Source organism: Sturnira hondurensis, unplaced genomic scaffold (genome assembly GCF_014824575.4).
Source record: "Sturnira hondurensis isolate 20B ecotype Veracruz unplaced genomic scaffold, ASM1482457v3 Scaffold0008761, whole genome shotgun sequence".
Taxonomy (NCBI): domain Eukaryota; kingdom Metazoa; phylum Chordata; class Mammalia; order Chiroptera; family Phyllostomidae; genus Sturnira; species Sturnira hondurensis.
The window spans coordinates 2,188,449-2,206,931 of record NW_028081392.1 but is presented as its reverse complement, the minus strand read 5'-3'; the positions used below and the strand labels follow the sequence as shown (position 1 = coordinate 2,206,931).

The window sequence follows — 18,483 nt, the reverse complement described above, 5'->3', positions numbered from 1 at the left end:
CATTCTAGGCATTGGAACCAGGGCAACATTTTACCAGACACAGAAGGGGAAGTTCTCACTCTGCATTATAAAAAAGACAGCCAGATATCAACTGTTACCGAAAGGAAATAAGATGGAGTTTTTCAACAAACCATTTAAACTATTTTCTGTTTTTTTTTAAAGTTTTCCTTGTCTCCATTTCCTCTTGCAAATGGAAAAAAAGGAGTTTATTTTCCCCTTTTCTTTTTTCTCTTTATTGTTTTTAAATATATTTTATTGATTATACCATTACAGTTGTTCTATTCCCCCCTTCATTCCCCTCCACCCTGCACACCTCCTCCCCCCACTTTAGTTTATGACCACGTGTCTCAAGTTCATTAGATTCTATATTTCCCCTACTATTTTTGCCCTCCCCCCTATCTATTTTTTACCTACCGTCTATGCTACTTATTTTCTGTATCTTCTCCCCCCTTCTCTTCCTCCCACTCCCCTGTTGGAACCATAGAAATGAAGATCACATGGAGGGTTAAACTATTTTCTTAAAGAGACTTCCTCCACTGTCAGAGATCTTGAATAACCTCCTAATCAATTATCTAGAAGTAATTCTTTACACAATTGATGAACTTGTGTTCTACTTTGGGAAGAGGACTACGTTTTTCTAAAATGGCTTGCATTTTTACTTTAATGTCTTGTACAGAACTAGGTTCTTTCAGTGTTTCAGGAGTTGTTCCCTATTTTTTTTGAAGGATTCTTAACCTTTTATCTTGGTGTTAATGGTTTTTGAATCTTTCTCATTTAGGTTAAATTTTTGTGCATTTTTTGGCTCAGTATCTTATAGATGTCTTCAGCTTCTTCATCCTCAAATCATCACCACCCTCATTATCACCATCTTCATCATGATTATTGTCATCCTCATTATCTTCATTAGCAGTGCCTTTAAATTTTTTTCTGTGGAAATTTGATACAACTTCCAGGGGAAGAACACTTTCCAGATAAATTTAGGAGCTTTACATCCTCCTCCTCTTCATCTTCTGATTCTAAATCTTCCTTCACAGCTACTAAGTGTTGCCTACCAATATGCACAGGCTCTGAACCACATTTCAACCTTAAGACCACCAGTGGTGTTACTTCAAAGCCACCAAGGGAAACTGTTGACTGTACAGACATTCTCAAAGTTGTCAGTGGACTGCCTTCATAATCCATTGCCTCTGCTTCTGCAATGTGCAATTCATCCTTTGTACCAGCCCTTAAATGGATCTTTTGTAAAGATAATTGGTGCATTCAATGCAATACCTATTACAGTACCAATGGCATACTTCGCAGACATAGAACAAACACTTCAAAATTTTATATGGAACCATAAACAACCCTGAATAGCTGCTGCAATTTTGAGAAAGAAGAGCAAAGTAGGAAGGATCACAATACCTGATACCAAACTGTATTACAAGGCCACTGTAATCAAAACAGCCTGGTACTGGCATAAAAACAGACACATGGACCAGTGGAACAGAACAGAGAGTCCAGAAATAAACCCAAGTCTCTATGGTCAATTAATATTCAACAAAGGGGACAGAAACATAAAATGGAGTAAAGATAGCCTTTTCGACAAATGGTGTTGGGAGAACTGGACAGCTATGTGCAATAAAATGAAACTTGAGAACAAACACGAGAACCAACCATACACAAAAATAAACTCAAGGTGAATAAAAGATTTAAATATAAGCCGTGACACTATTAAAGTCCTAGAGGAGAACATAGGCAAAAAAATCTCAGATATTTCACACAGCAACACTTTTACTGATATGTCCCCTAGAGCAAGGGACATAAAGGAAAGAATAAACAAATGGGATCTCATCAAAATAAAAAGCTTCTGCATGGCTAAAGAAAACAGTATTAAAATAAAAAGAGAACCAACTGTATGGGAAAACATATTTGCCAATGATACCTCAGATGAGGGCTTAATCTCCACAATATAGAACTTACATGACTCCACTCTAAGAAGACAAGCAAACCAATTAAAAAATCGGCAAAGGACTTCAACAGACACTTCTCCAAGGAGAACATACAGAGGATTCAGGGACACATGAAAAGATGCTCAGTATTGCTAGCTATCAGAGAGATGCAAATTAAAACCACAATGAGATACCACTTCACACCTATCAGAATGGCCATCATAAACAAAGCAACAAACAAGTGTTGGAGAGGTTGTGGAGAAAAGGGAACCCTAGTGCACTGTTGGTGGGATTGCAGACTAGTACAACCACTACAGAAAACAATATGGAATTTTCTCAGAAAACTAAAAATGGATCTTCCTTTTGGCCCAGCAATTCCACTGCTGGGATTATATCCTAAGAACCCTAAAACACCAATCCAAAAGAACATATGCACCCCAATGTACATCATAGCAGCACAGTTTATGATAGCCAGGAGTTGGAAGCGATCTAGGTACCCATCAGTAAATGAATGGATCCAAAAACTATGGTACATTTACACAATGGAATTCTATGCAGCAGAAAGAAAGAAGGAGCTCCTACCCTTTGCAACAGCATGGATGGAACTGGAAAGCATTGTGTTAAGCAAAATAAGCCAGGCAGTGAAAGATAAATTACCTTATGATCTCACCTGTAACAGGAACCTAAACAACAAAATAAACAAACAGGCAAAATATAACCAAAGACACTGAGATAGAGAACAGGCTCACAGTGACCAGAGGGGAGAGGGAAGGGAATTTCAGGGGAAAAAGGGAAGGGTTTACAGGAACAAGTATAAGAGACACATGGACAAAAACTGGGCGGGGGGGATGAGGGGGTAGAAATAGGAGGGAGGAGGGGAAGGCCGGGTGGATGGACTGGGATGGGGGTAAAAGACAGAAAACTGTACTGGAATAATAATTAAAAGGGAAAAAAAAGAAATTAAAGATAATTGGTGCACATCATTATCTACCTTAAAGTGATAATTCATCATTATCCACCTTATAGTGATAATCTTTGTTGGGCTTCAGTTTACAACCAAAAAGACAGTTCTGGGGCCTCAGGGGGCTCATGTCCACATCCATCAAATCTTCCCCACTTAGGTGGGAGAGAAGGAGGATGGAGATAAATAACTTTTGTTCTGCCAAACAGACACGCAAGACAGAATTGCACCACAAGAACTTATTTCATATGTTTCTCAACTGTTTGAATTTAAGTGCCTGCATACATTTGTAATTAGAAAATAATACTTAAAATTGTGAGACAAACTAAAACAAACAAACAAAAAACCTCATACTGAACTAATTATTTTAGAGGAAACATTAGATGATGCTTATAGGAAGTAGAAAAGCTAATTACCTAAAATAGTTTAGGAAATGAACAAGTATACTTACTTTGCCTTTTCTCCCTTGTTTAACCTTGATTCATCTGGCTCAGTTAGTAACTCAGTAACTGGCTCAGTTAGTCAATTTCTTAAAACATCTGGAATGGAATGGTGGGAAAAGGTCCCAAGCAGCTAGGTTAGTGAATAGATTTTGTGGTAATTGTTAGTGAATAGATTTTGTCCAATTGTTCTAGGTGAAAGATAGCACTAGTAGTATAAAAGTGAGATTGAAATAAATAGATATATATTTAAATGTAAGGAGAAATAATCAACAAGATTTCTTTATTTGATGCTGTGAATGGTTACAAGGAAGGGAAGAGAGTCAGATGACCCTTGAGCTTCCGTCTGGTAGGACTGAATGAATTGTGATGTTATTCCTTAAGAAGAGGGGCACCTTGTATTACTTTACCAGATATATCAAAACAGTGATTTTACACACAGGAAAAAGAAATATCTAGAATCAGATTTTAGTTACAAATATAAAAAGTTCCTACAACTGGGATTAGGAAATTTTTGACCTCTTGTAAATCCAGCTGCTTTTTTCTTATTGATAGCATATAATAAGCTAAAATTATAAAAGATAACTACCACCTTTAAAATGACTAAATAAAAGGTTCACGATGAACATTCTAGCCCATTTTAGAATGAAGTCTAAGGGTGAGAAATTGGAGAGCCCTTAACTTTTTTTTAAATTTTATTTATTTATCTTTTAGAGGGGAAGGAGAGAGGGAGAGAAACATCAATGTATGGTTGCCTTTTGTGCATTCCCTGCTGGGAGTTGGCCTGCAACCCAGGGCATGTGCCCTGACTGGGAATTGAACTGCGATCCTCTGGCTCGCAGGCCTGTGCTCAATCCACTGAGCTACACCAGCCAGGGCGAGCCCTCAACTTTTTAAAAAAACATTTTAAAATTATAGGACAATTGTTAGACCAGGACAGAGAACTTCTGGGAAAACCTTCATTCAAGTTCACCAATTTTAACCATTTTACTGCATTTTCTTTATCATTCTTTCTCTCTAGGTATTTTGATTTATTAATTTTTCTGAACCATTTTAGATTGCATTCATCATGTCTCTTTACCTCTTTATACATTAGTGTGCATTTACTGAGAAAAAAGATATTCCTTTGTATAATCACCACCCAGTTATCATACGTGGGAGCTGTTTTATCTAATCTATGGTCCATATTCCAATTTTGTCAATTGTTCCAACAACTCTTATAGTGCTCCCTCCCCCATACGAGTTCCCGTTTATGATATCAACTGTAGTTGTGAAGTCTCTTTAGTCCCTTTTAATGTGGAACAGTTACTTCCTTGGCCTTTTCCTTTTTGTCTTTTATCACAGTTATTTAATAGGCTGTTCCTTAATGTGGGTTTGGTTGATACTTCTTCACAATTAGATTCAAGTGATGTTATGTCCTTCGGAAAGCACTTGATCACTAATCAAAGTGTTCCTAGGTTCTCCACTATATGGTTACTCTTTTCCTCTTCCAACAAATAGTGCACAATCTATGGGGAGATACTTTAAAAAAAAAACATGAAAATATACTGCTTCTCATCAATCTCCCCCCCCCAAATTTAGAATCCATTGACAGTGTTTCCCCAAACCAATCTTTTTCATGATAGTCGAAAACTGGTGATTTTCTAACTCTATTGGTGTTTTTGTATTTATCAGTGGTCAATCTCTATTAAGGAATAGCTTTCCTGTTCCTGCCATCTCTCTTTCTCTTTAGTAGAGAATAACAGATTATTTTATTCAATGAATGCTAATTTATTACTGTTTTCATTTTGGTGTTCTAGTTACCCCAGATATGGCTAATGAGAGGCCCTTTAAGCTGGCTCCTGTTGACATGCCTCCATTTTATTCTCTGAGCATTTCCTTATTTCTGGCACAACAAGGTATTTCAGGTTATGTTGTATCTTCCTGTCCTAGTCCTTAAATCAGCTATTTCTCAAATAAGTCTAGATTGATTTTCATGGGGAAAGGTATTTAGAAATCAAAATCCAGGTCGGGAGTCCTTAATTTTGAAGTTACTTTCAATCACAAAATTAAGAGGAATATACACCAATTTTTAAAAAATCATCCCATTTATGACTGATTTAGCTATCTCTTTTGCCCTCTTGTGTTAAGAAGGAAGGAAATTTAAAGCTTGGGTTTTTTTTATTTTTCTTAGTTACTTGAATATAAATAATAGCTACAATTAATAGCAAAGAACACCCACTGCAATACCCACTGGATCATAAATCTCTAGGCTGTCCCTTGTCATATAACTATCCTCAAAAGAAATTTGTGATGGAAGACTCCACACGTTTTGAAATACTACTATAAGGTAATCTCTGGAACCCTGAAAATAAGTGTAATAAATACAGGTTATCTCATTGAATTGACTTTAAAGAAATTGAATTAAATCTCTATAGAATAACACTTTTTGCAGTCACATGCTTGTTGAAAAAAATGATTTGCTTTTTCTAGTGGTATAGTATATTGGAAACTGCTGTGGTAACATTCACATTATTTTTTATGTGATAAAGGCAGATGTACTACAAAATTTTTTTAAATTTTTTATTTCAATTGTTGTTCAAGTACAGTTTTCTGCCTTTTACTCCCATCCCAGCCTACCCACCCAGCCCTCACAACCTCCCTCCCATTTCCACGCCCCCTCCCCTTGTTTTCATCCATGTGCCTTTTATACTTGTTTCTGTAAACCCTTCCCTTTTTCCCCTGAAATTCCCTTCCCTCTCCCCTCTGGTCACTGTAAGCCTGTTCTCTATCTCAGTGTCTTTGGTTATATTTTGCCTGTTTGTTTATTTTGTTGTTTAGGTTCCTGTTACAGGTGAGATCATAAGGTAATTTATCTTTCACTGCCTGGCTTATTTTGCTTAACACAATGCTTTCCAGTTCCATCCATGCTGTTGCAAAGGGTAGGAGCTCCTTCTTTCTTTCTGCTGCATAGAATTCCATTGTGTAAATGTACCATAGTTTTTGGATCCATTCATTTACTGATGGGTACCTAGATCGCTTCCAACTCCTGGCTATCATAAACTGTGCTGCTATGATGTACATTGGGGTGCATATGTTCTTTTGGATTGGTGTTTTAGGGTTCTTAGGATATAATCCCAGCAGTGGAATTGCTGGGCCAAAAGGAAGATCCATTTTTAGTTTTCTGAGAAAATTCCATATTGTTTTCTGTAGTGGTTGTACTAGTCTGCAATCCCACCAACAGTGCACTAGGGTTCCCTTTTCTCCACAACCTCTCCAACACTTGTTTGTTGCTTTGTTTATGATGGCCATTCTGATAGGTGTGAAGTGGTATCTCATTGTGGTTTTAATTTGCATCTCTCTGATAGCTAGCAATACTGAGCATCTTTTCATGTGTCCCTGAATCCTCTGTATGTTCTCCTTGGAGAAGTGTCTGTTGAAGTCCTTTGCCGATTTTTTAATTGGTTTGCTTGTCTTCTTAGAGTGGAGTCATGTAAGTTCTATATTGTGGAGATTAAGCCCTCATCTGAGGTATCATTGGCAAATATGTTTTCCCATACAGTTGGTTCTCTTTTTATTTTAATACTGTTTTCTTTAGCCATGCAGAAGCTTTTTATTTTGATGAGATCCCATTTGTTTATTCTTTCCTTTATGTCCCTTGCTCTAGGGGACATATCAGTAAAAGTGTTGCTGTGTGAAATATCTGAGATTTTTTTGCCTATGTTCTCCTCTAGGACTTTAATAGTGTCATGGCTTATATTTAAATCTTTTATTCACCTTGAGTTTATTTTTGTGTATGGTTGGTTCTCGTGTTTGTTCTCAAGTTTCATTTTATTGCACATAGCTGTCCAGTTCTCCCAACACCATTTGTCGAAGAGGCTATTTTTATTCCATTTTATGTTGCTGCCCCCTTAAAATGTTTTAAATGAGTATATAAATTTCTATTTTAACTGAATGAAACTGAATATGTACTTCTTCTCCTGATAACACAGATTTTTCAATAATGATACACTTTTGAACTCATGAAGATGAAATATAGAAATCATATTCTATGTTGGATAGTGCTAGGGGCAAGGACCAAACCCATTTCCTTGTTCCATGTGATTAGTATTCATTCCCAAACCCATCTTTACATGGGGATCACCTGGGTCACTTTGTAAAATCCAAATATCTCAGTATCACCCTGGGCCACTTAAATGGCCTATCTCACAGTCCAGGGATCTGTATTTTTAAAATCTCCCTGGATAATTCTGAGACATTTGATCATCAACCTAATTTGGGAATTACTGAACATGGCAAAAATACATTTATACCAGGGTGTAAGTCTCTTTATAAGTTGCTCAAGGACAGGATCAGTGCTTATACATTTTTATAAGCACAGCACCTATAATGAGTCTTGGATATAGTAGGCATTGACTACACACGTTTATGAAAAGATTTTTTACTTCAAATTTATGGGGGCCTTAATGTTAGTTTGTACAGGGGCTATAAAGCCAACTTAGTGTTATTATATATTCATGTGACAGGATCCACCTTGCACAGCAGGCTGGAAGACAAAAATAATTGAATTGGTGGACTGATTTCTAATGCAGAATGTTGTTGTGTTCAGTTATGATTCTGAATTCTGTTGACTCTTTCTATGCTTCTGAAAAATGAAGAATACTCACACTTATAAACTGTTTTCTTTCACTTTCTACTAAATGTTCTACTTGATTAGACAAAAAATGATTAGACAAAAAAATCCCATAATAGCCAACATGTGTATGGTTTAAGACACTGGTTCTCAACGTGGTCCAACGACCCCTGGGGTTTCCCAGAAGCCCTTTCCAGTGATTCATAAGGTCAAGACTTTTTCCTAATCAGAATAAGCTGTTATTTGCCTTTCTCACTCCCATTCTCTGAGTGTACAGTGGAGTTTCCCAAGGCTACCTGTTGTGTGATATTGAAACAAATTAATGAAGAAAAGAGAGGAGATTCAGCTGTCTTCTACAAGTAGACATTAGTGAAATTTATAAGAATGTAAAATCACGCTGTTCTATTTTTGGAAAATGTGGTTATTATTCATACAATGTTTATTAAAACACTTAATAAACTAAAATTTTTATTAAAACATTCCACTTTTAATTTATAAGTATTTATAGACATAGCATACATAAACACAAATTGTTTGGAGTCCTCGATAACTTTTAAGAATATAAAGGGTTCTTGAGACCAAAAAGTTTGAGAACCAGTGACTTATGTTTTTACATGTTATTTAAAAATTAGCTCAAATGGTTATTTAGTTTTATATAGACAAACATTGCCTAAAATCAGGATTGAATTTCACCAATTCTATTCTTAAAAATAGAATTTTTTCAAAAAATATATATTGAAAATTCTACTTTTTCTCCCTTGTTCTGAGAAACAGTTGACCCAGCTACTACTTAAGGTTCCATGAGTCTCCAAAGTATTTCACACTAATCTGACATGATTTCAAGTTTCCATCATCAGAGCTAATGAACATGCTGCCTGGGAAGGGATAACATGCTAAGGACCTACTAATAAATGGAGAAAGATTTCTTTAGCAGATTTCTCATTTAACAGAGAACAGGCTCCAAATGGAAAGACAGAAAAGATACATTTTGGTGGCTGAGAGGCCAATCATCAGAGATTTCCAACTCCTGAGACAGGTAGATCCAGAGGACAACAGATTGAAGAACACTGCCAAAGGGTACAGACCTTAGTGTCCTTCAGGTAAGGTGTGTGTCCCAGCTAAATACAGCATCTACTGCATTACTTGGGGTCTTAGCCTGCATCCCCACCTGCAATTAAATAAAAACCGTGTCTACCTGCATAGCGTGCTTGTAAGCAAACATTGGATGGGTGTAAAGTGCTAACATAGTGAACACAATAATTTATTGTTCTTAGGTTAGTGGGGAGGGACGATTCTTGAGAAAATATGAAATAGTTGTTCTGCTTACTTCACAATTTAACTGATTATAGTTCTGACTTCCTTCTTTTGTTTCCATAGTTGTAGAATTTTCTACAGCTGTGCTAAGAAAATTCTTCAAGATTTTTAAATTTGAAAGTTCTCTCATATCATTATAAAAATATTTTCGTTCTCTTTCCACGGCGAGAGGATCCTTCTCCATCCTCACTTCTCACTGCAATATTGGAGAAAAACATATGGGTAGTTTAGCACTAAACGCTCCAGTACATTATTAGTTTGCAAAGAGAAAACTCGAAAAACCCCTACAATAGAGGAAATGGTGAGGTTTCTAAATTTAAAAAACCTCAAGATGAGGAAATTGGGAAATTTTACCAAAAGCTTAAACCTAATAGTTAAGCTTAAACCGTAGTTCAAAAGGAACAACTCTCAACTCACTGTGGTCCTGTTCTCTTTTCACTAACGCCTTCTTACTTAGCCAACACGTAAACCGGCACCCACGAGGTGACAGACGGCACTGCACTTGTCTTTGGCTCTTACTAACTTCTGGGTGTGTGGCACGGAAAACGGCATAAGATTCGAGAGTTTTCCCGCCTAAACACTGAGGGGGCGGGGCCCGAAGCCGAGGCGGGGCGAGTTGTTTCCCTCCCCCAGTCCCTCCTTCTCCGTGCCCCTCCCACAAGCATTTCGCCACCTTCCCGACAGGCCCAGCGGCTCGGAGAGTCACAAGAAGGTGGGCGGCGGTGGAGGCTTGTCTGCTGTTCCTTGTCTCTATGGGTGTCAGAGGTGGGAGGTTTTGACGCACAAGCAGCTGGCGCTTCAGCTTGGACGGGTGAGTGTTGAACTCTGAAGGGTGTCCGGAGATAGCCATTATTTAGGAAAGACAAAATGGGAGGGGATGCAAAATAGCTTAAAGTACTTAATCTCCGGGGCCGGACGTTCCTCGGCTGTGGGATCTGGAGACTCCTCAGGTCGGGCGGCGGTAGCTACCTTTCCCTGATGAGCTCCGTTTAGGGGCTTGAGAGGAGTCCTTGTCCTTTCTGCTCCCTGTCTCCGCTTTTCTTCTCCTAACCGCATCCCTTCCCTCTGTCCCGGGAGAACTTCTCCCAGTGCCGAGTTCCTAGCCGATGGATTCATTCGGGCGCCGACGTCCGTCTCCGCACGGGCGGTCTGGCGACACAGGTAGACTTGATTGGTTCCTCTGGGATTTATGGATGTAGTTGGAAATGAATATGGGAGTTTACAGTTAGACCAATGATGGGGAGGATTATTAATAATTGAAACGAAACAAGAATGGAAAGTTAGTGCAGACCCCAAGGAGCAAAACAAAGTGCAGGCTTCTTGGACTGTTCAGTTTTTATCTTTTACAGTGTCTTCCCGTTCTCATTTTCTCATCCCATCCTGGCCCACCAAACGATGTTTCAGAGAATGAGTCAGGTGTTATTGACTCTGTGAATGTTGGGAGAAGAGTTTGAAACGGACTCTTCTTTAAGTTGCTATCTCTCTAATCTTCATAGTTATGGATTCTTTACCTTCTCTTTTAGATGCCTAGAATATATTGTAGGCATTTGAAATTTAAGTAGAATAACCTTTTTATAGGTAAGCGACTACAGTAAAATGTTGTATTTTCTCTGTGGTACCTGGAGAGACCCATTTCTTTCTATGATTTTATAAATGTATGTGTCTTCCACAGTTTGGGGGGGGAGGGGGGGATTTTGGGTATACCTTTGTTTATACTTAAGCATCTCTTTGGATCATATGTGCAAGTGATCTTGCAGTAGAAGAAAAGCATTTGAAGATAAAGTAAAATAGTTTGGGGTTGATAGCTGTAGAAGAGTTTAGGTTTCATTGAACCATATGACAAATTAGTAAAGTGTCAGCATCTTGAGAGATAGATGTTGGATGTCTCAACATCTGTGATCAACCTGCTGTCTTTCTGGTGTTGGACAAGGTAATGAGTTTGTTGAGTATCACCTCTTACTAAAAACTTTAGAACCTAATGATGCTTTGTGAGAAGGTGGCTCTGGCCTCTACCTATTCTTTATTGTCCCTGATTACCTTTTCCACTTAAGTACATCACTCTGGCTACATAATTATGTCAAGAAAGTGTCATTGACATCTTCTAATGTCCACAATTACTGAAGATTATAAAACAGAATAATATTGACAAAAAGCAAAGTTTTAGCAGTGGGTTGTGCCTGGGGAGAAAGGGAAAGAGTGATAGAAGCTAATAAAAGTTGATAAGAAACAAAAGAACAAAAGCCTGTATTGCTCTCTTCCTTATAATCTGTAGAACATTTACTGTATTCATTAAGACTTTTTACATTCCCAAGGGGTACACCTTGAGACTGACTTGCTTATAATATTTAAGAGCAAGACAATACTCTCATAATGCTATATTATGTAAAATAACTATAACTGAAAGATTTAAACTGACCATTCAGATTTTATATCATTTAATTATAGGACTAATGTAATTGGTGGTTATTAAACCTAATTTGGCCGCTTTTAATCTTTAGCTTTACCTCGAGCAATTTTTACAATGGCTATAGCACTTGCTGAATGTTAACCATTTCCCCCCATATAGAATTGTTTAATACATACCTTTTTATTTTTTTTAATACATACCTTTTTAAAAGAACTAATTTTTTTAAAAAATATTTTATTTATTTATCTTTAGAGGGGAAGGGAAGGAGAGAAGGCGAGAAACATCAATGTATGGTTGCCCTTTGTGTATCCCCTGCTGGGAGTTGGCCTGCAGGGAACCGGCCTGCAACCCAGGCATGTGCCCTGGCTGGGAATCGAACCTGGATCCTGTGGTTCCCAGGCCCGCGCTCAATCCACTGAGCTACACCAGCCAGGGCTTGAGAACTAATTTTTTTAAAAGTTCACTCACAACTTTTCCCCCCACTCAAAATAAAAATAACTTTTGTGCCTAAGGGAAAAGTTAATTCTTTTAAGATATATGTTCTACTCACTTTGGCAAATTATGAGAAAATTGAGACATTAAATAGTGATATATGAGCATAGTTGAGAGCAAAACACAGGGGCAGTATTTTTAAATGTTTTATATTTCCTATTATAAAAGTAATAGATATTCATTTTGGGAAAATGGAAACAATATAGAAAATATAACATTGAAATTCAAAATCCTAATTTGTCTTTTCCCCACCACAGGTGACCACTAGTTTCCTTGCATGTTTGGAAATAGTGTGGAAAAATAGTCTGAAGTCAGACTCCATGGGAAAGATGGTACTAATAGCACTAGGCTTACATCCTACAACCTTAAAAACCCCAACAGAGAGAGAACTTACTTTTCTCTATGATTCCAGCAGACTACTGTGTGTAAGTCTCATTGACCTGACTTCTGTCCTTGCCTATCCTAGAGGCAATCTCTGTGGCCAGAGTGATGGAATGCTTTCTGTGACTGGGATTGGCTCTTGTTCCTACCCTGGAGTGGGGTGTGTTGGCTATACAGTTTCAAATCACATGAATTAGGGTAAGGGGCATGTAATTCCTAAAGGAAAAATGTGGTATTTCCCAGAGAAGGGAATTGGTTGCTGGACAGGCAAAAACAACAGATGTTAACTAAAGTAATTTAATGTGTGTGTATATATATATTTGTTTTTTAATGAGGAGAACTTGCTTTCCTTTCCCAGTACAAATTAATTATATTTTACAGTTTGTATGTTGATTTTCCCTTTTTAAATGTCTATTATTTTATTATAGCACTTATATTTAAATGCTTCAGGTGTGTATATTTGTACTGTTATTACATATATAGTAACCTTACTCTGGAATGTTCAGGTTTTCTAACTTTAATATTATATTTGGCCAGTTTGTTAAAATCGATATTTGATAAACATTTTTACTACTGTGGGTGAACTTGGTTAACAAACCACAGTTTATAAATAGTAAATAAAAATGTTCTAAATATTTAAGCATATGTACTTAATATAATTAACTGCTGGATTCTTTTAATTATTTAATGTGCAAAAATCTGTTAGCATAGAAACCACTTTGTTTTGTGCATTATATGAAAAATGTCACTATAATTGTCACTAGTAGCTGTGCCTGGGTGTTATCTTTAAAACTGTAGTTAATGTTAATGTCTGGGTTTGTATCTTTGTATATTATTCAGATTGATTCACTGTATTTTTAGAGAAAATATAATTGAAGCAATATTGTTTACTCTACTCTCTTGTATGTGTTTAAAAGAAATGCTAATGGCCCTGGCTAGTGTGGTTGGAAACCTGGTCTGCCCGTAAACGCAAAGGTCACAGGTTCGATCCCCAGTCAGGGCACATACCTGTGTTGTGATAACCAGTTCACAGTCCAGGCATGTGCCAGGGCAGCAGATCGATGTTTCTCTCTATCACATTGATGTTTCTCTCCCTGTCTCCCTCACTTCCCTTCTCTGTAAAATCAGTAAGTATGTCCTCAGGTGAGGATTTAAAAAAATGTTACTGGCTCAATTCAGTGGACATTGGAACTTTAATTGCTAACATTGGTGGCACATGCTTTAGTTTAGACAGATCTGTATTCCAAAACCCAGGAAAATCACACCTGGATGTCGAGCAAGTTACTTAATATCCAAACTTGAGCTCATTCCATTCACATGGAAATGATAATACCTTTCTCATAGGGGTCTTGTGAAGTTTAACTTAATTAATGTATGCCAGGTGTCATGGATATAGTAGGTTCTCATTAAATGTGATTGTTAATAATAATAACAAAAAGTATTTAAATATTTAAAAAGATTTTATTTTCCCAGTTTCAGAATGTTTAACTGTAGGGAGTTTAAGATGTAAAGATACCTGAGGAATTAACTATATTGTCCTTCTTTCAGTTTGTCTTGATTTTAGCAGATTTTTAAATTCCAGATTGCATATAAAGCAATTAGCTAGAAAACTCTGCTTAAACAAAATAATTATTAGTGGACTGCCCAGGTATTTGAAAATTGCCTAATTTAAGTATGCTAACTGTCATGCTAGGGGAATGTGTTGAGAGAATTTTACACAAACTCTGAGCTCAGTAAAGTTTAATATTAAATGAAATATACACTGTACAAGAGGAGCTAGGTGTTGCACACCTTGGCAGTTCAGATTAGAATTTATGGTAACTTTTGGTAATAGGCAGAAATTATAAAAGTGGATTTGTTTTTATATTTTGAGGATAAGTTCAGGGTTAAACTCCTGTGAAGGAAAAGTAATGGTTTGAGACTGATACGCTAGATACCTGCAGGAAGAAGAGATAACAGTTTAGAATGTTACTTGAAAAACAGAAAAAGGCAACTGTATGATTGACCTACTTGTGAGAAGTGATTGACATTAACTATAATTAATGATCTGGCATTGGAAAGTTGAATACTGCTGCAATGGGAGGACGGAGTTTAGCCCTGTTTTTGAGAGAATAAACAACTAGAAATGAATTAACCTTTTTTTTCTTCAAACTAAGAGTAATTAGCTTATTTTGTTTTTTTTAAAAAAAATTGTAAACATTTTCTAGGCTAATGAATAATAAGTTCAAAGTGAGTTTTACTGACTATGAGAAAATTGAAACTTTAATGTAATCTTTGAGAAATAGATCCTCATTATTCATGTCAGCTATATAAATAATAGTTGCATTTTTCTTCAAAGTGATTTAATGTTGGTTATTTAAAAACTTAAAATTCCTTCCTAATAACATTGTTTGTTCAGACTTGGATAATTACTTGATGTCTATTTGTAAGCATTAAGTTCTAAAGTACAATTTGTTTGGCTTTTTCAAGTTTATTCCTTGAGTACTGGAATTAAATCAACAAGCTATTTTTTTTCTTAGAAAGATAAACATCAGTACTTTGATTATCTACTCTCCTGCAGGATTAAGTGAGCACTCTATACCGTGGCGCATAAATGGCATTAGGATATAAGCTTTAAGACATCTGTCTGGCTTAGCTCTTATGTCTCTACCTGGCTTTCCTATTCCATCCCCTATGTTCTAATCCCCGCCCCCCACACAAGCTCTGTCTTTTTTAATTTTTATACCTTTGCATAGGCTGTTTGTTGTACTTTGAACGCCTCTCTACCATCCTGCCATCCTCCAGATGGTGAGCTACCATTCATCTTTAAACTAGGTTACTAAGTTCTTTAGTTCATAAAACTTTCCTCCACTATCAAGTGCTTATTTTCCTTTATGGTTCCTATAGCAATTATTTTTACCTTTAAAAAATATTCTCATTTTGTGGAGCAAGTATATGTATTTTCTATGAGACTGAGTGATTCTTGATGCCAGGAACAAGTCTTACTCACCATCATATCCTGAGCACCAGTTATATAGACAAGCTCAGAACATGTTTGGTGAATAAATGAGTAAATAAGATATTTCATCTACTGTAAAAATCAGAATAGAAACAGGGTGTAATCTAATAGATTAAGATTGTACTCTTTCTCAGTCTGATGCATTTAGAGAATTTACTTGGACACATCTAGAAAATTCCATTTACACATTCTACCACACATCGATAAGCATGTTTTATCTGTGCAACAGGTACCAAGACCCTGGAGAGAGAAGAAAATCATACTCCATTCCTCAAGGAGCTCAGAGTCTAGTGGTGGAGACAGAGAGGTGAATTGATAATTACAATTAAATTTATGCTAACTAAAGTTTAAAATTTAGTTTATCCATTTCACTAGATATATTCTAGGTACTCGCTCAATAGCCACATATAGCTAATGGTCACTGTATTGAACAGTGCAGATATAAAACTTTCTATCATGTAGCACATTCTGTTTGACAGGGCTGTTGTAGAACATTATGAATTAACTTGAATCTGTATTCTGTAGTTTCACATAGTAGTTAATTTTCATTTCAGCCATATTCCTTTTTAAAGTAAAATTTGCTTTTGTATTTGGAAATTCTATTTTTTAAAAAATATTTATTTATTTATTTTTGGAGAGAGGGAAAGGGAAAGAGAAAGAGAGGGAGAGAAACATCAGTGTGTGGTTGCCTCTCACATGTACCCTACTGGGGACCTGGCCCACAAACCAGGCATGTGCCTTGACTGGGAATCAAACCGGTGACCCTTTGGTTCGCAGGCCTGTGCTCAATCCACTGAGCTACGCAAACCAGGGCTGGAAATTCTATTTTTTAAAATTATCAAGTAGATTCTATGGTAGTATATTTCAAATAAAGCAGCATTACTAATTTTCTCAAGTCTTTGATCTGTGATGTCATTTAAATGATAGTCTCAGAATTTGACTTTCACCTTCAGCATTGATACCATCTAACTTTCTATCTTAATAATTCCTGAGATGATAATGAAGCATAATGGTTAGAGCAATGACTTTGAGATTGTAGAAACTTTCCTCTGTCATCTGCTGGCTATAACCTTATGCAGATGTCTTAGAAATGTTGAGCTTTGGTGTCCTCAGTTATACAGGATTAATAATAGTACTTACCTCAACGGTTATTGGGAATTAAATAAGGTAATGGATATCAGAAACTTAGCATAGTACCTCACATGCTAGTATTAAAGAGAAGTTGAACAACCAGTTGTTTAAAAGGAAAAAATAACATTTGAGAAATTTGGGAAATTGGAATGTGGACTGCATATTAGATCTTATCGAGAAATTATTGTTAAATTTGTTAAGTGTAACAGTGACGTGATCATGTACAAAGAAAGTCCAGATTTTTTGGAGAAACATACTTTTCTTTTTTTTTTTAGTCTTTAAAAGGAGTCCTCTTTACTCTTCTTTATGAAAACCCTTGCTGCACAGTTGGACATGCTGGTGTAATCTATAGAATGTTATTAATCATTGCTAACACAAGTTAGCAATGATTAATGATAGCAATGATTTAAGCTAACTAATCAAATTACACTTTGTTTTCTTTTTTATTTAATTATTGTTCAAGTACAGTTTTCTGTCTTTTACTTCCATCCCAGCAACCCCCACCAGTGATCCCCACCTACCTCCCATTTCCCCACCTTCCCACCTTAGCTTTTATCCATTTGTCCTTTATACTTGTTCCTGTGAATCCTTCCCCTTTCCCCCTGAATTCCCTTCCCTCTCCCCTCTGGTCCCTGTCAGGCTGTTCTCTATTTCAGTGTCGTTGGTTATATTTTGCTTGCTTGTTTGTTTTGTTGTTTAGGTTCCTGTTAAAGGTGAGATCATATGGTATTTGTCTTTCACTGCCTGGCTTATTTCACTCAGCATAATGCTTTCCAGAAGCATTAGAAGAAAGAAGTAGCTCCTTCTTTCTTTCTGCTGCATAGAATTTCATTGTGTAAATGTACCATGGTTTTTGGTTCCATCCATTTACTGATGGGCACTTAGGTTGCTTCCAGCTCTTGGCTATTGTAAATTGTGCTGCTATGAACATTGGAGTGCATAGGTTCTTTTGGATTGGTGTTTCAGGATTCTTAGGGTATACTCCTAAAAGTGGAATTGCTGGATCAAAAGGCATATTCATTTTTAGTTTTCTTAGAAAATTCCTTACTGTTTTCCATAGTGGTTGTAACAGTTTGCAATACCACCAACAGTACACTAAGGTTCCCTTTTCTCCACAACCTCTCCAACACTTGTTTGTTGCTTTGTTTATGATGGCCGTTCTGACACGTGTGAAGTAGTATCTCATTTTGTTTTTAATTTGCTTCTCTCTGATAGCTAGCAATTTGAGCATCTTTTCATGTGTCTCTGGATCTTCTGTATGTCCTCTTTGGAGAAGTGTCTGTTCAAGTCCTTTGCCGATTTTTTAATTGGGTTGCTTGTCTTCTTAGAGTGGAGTCGTGTGAGTTCTTTGTATATTTTGGAGATTAAACCCTTGTCTGAGGTATCATTGGCAAATATGTTTTCCCAAACAGTTGGTCCTCTTTTTCTTTTTAATACTGTTTTCTTTAGCCATGCAGAAGCTTTTTATTTTGATGAGATCCCATTTGTTTATTCTTTCCTTTATGTCCCTTGCTCTAGGGGATATATCAGTAAAAATGTTGCTGTGTGAAATATCTGAGATTTTCCTGCCAATGTTTTCCTCTAGGATATTAATGGTGTCACAGGAAATATTTGAGTCTTTTATCCACCTTGAATTTTTTTTGGTGTATGGTGTAAGTTGGTGCTCGAGTTTCTTTTTTTTGCACGTAGCTGTTCAGTTCTCCCAATACCATTTGTTGAAGAGGCTATCTTTACTCCATTTTGTGTTGCTGTCCCCTTTGTTGAATATTAACTGACCGTAGAGACTTGGGTTTATTTCTGGGCTCTCTGTTCTGTT

General features: G+C 36.7%; 1 protein-coding gene and 1 pseudogene across 3 annotated transcripts in view; one reads left to right on the top strand and one right to left on the bottom strand.

Moving 5' to 3' along the window:
* Positions 1–539: 539 nt before the first annotated feature.
* On the bottom strand, positions 540–10,108 carry LOC118993433 (nucleophosmin-like; annotated as a pseudogene).
* MICU1 (mitochondrial calcium uptake 1) overlaps positions 9,932–18,483 on the top strand; it is a 274,732-nt gene continuing 266,180 nt past the window's right edge. Inside the window, exon 1 of one of the 3 annotated variants that reach the window (XM_037055855.1) lies at positions 9,932–10,069. The gene's annotated coding sequence lies outside the window, so the exon portion shown is untranslated. Of the gene's footprint in view, positions 10,070–15,783; positions 15,844–18,483 lie in introns of those variants that run through there. The other 2 variants (XM_037055852.1, XM_037055854.1) reach the window with 2 other exon arrangements.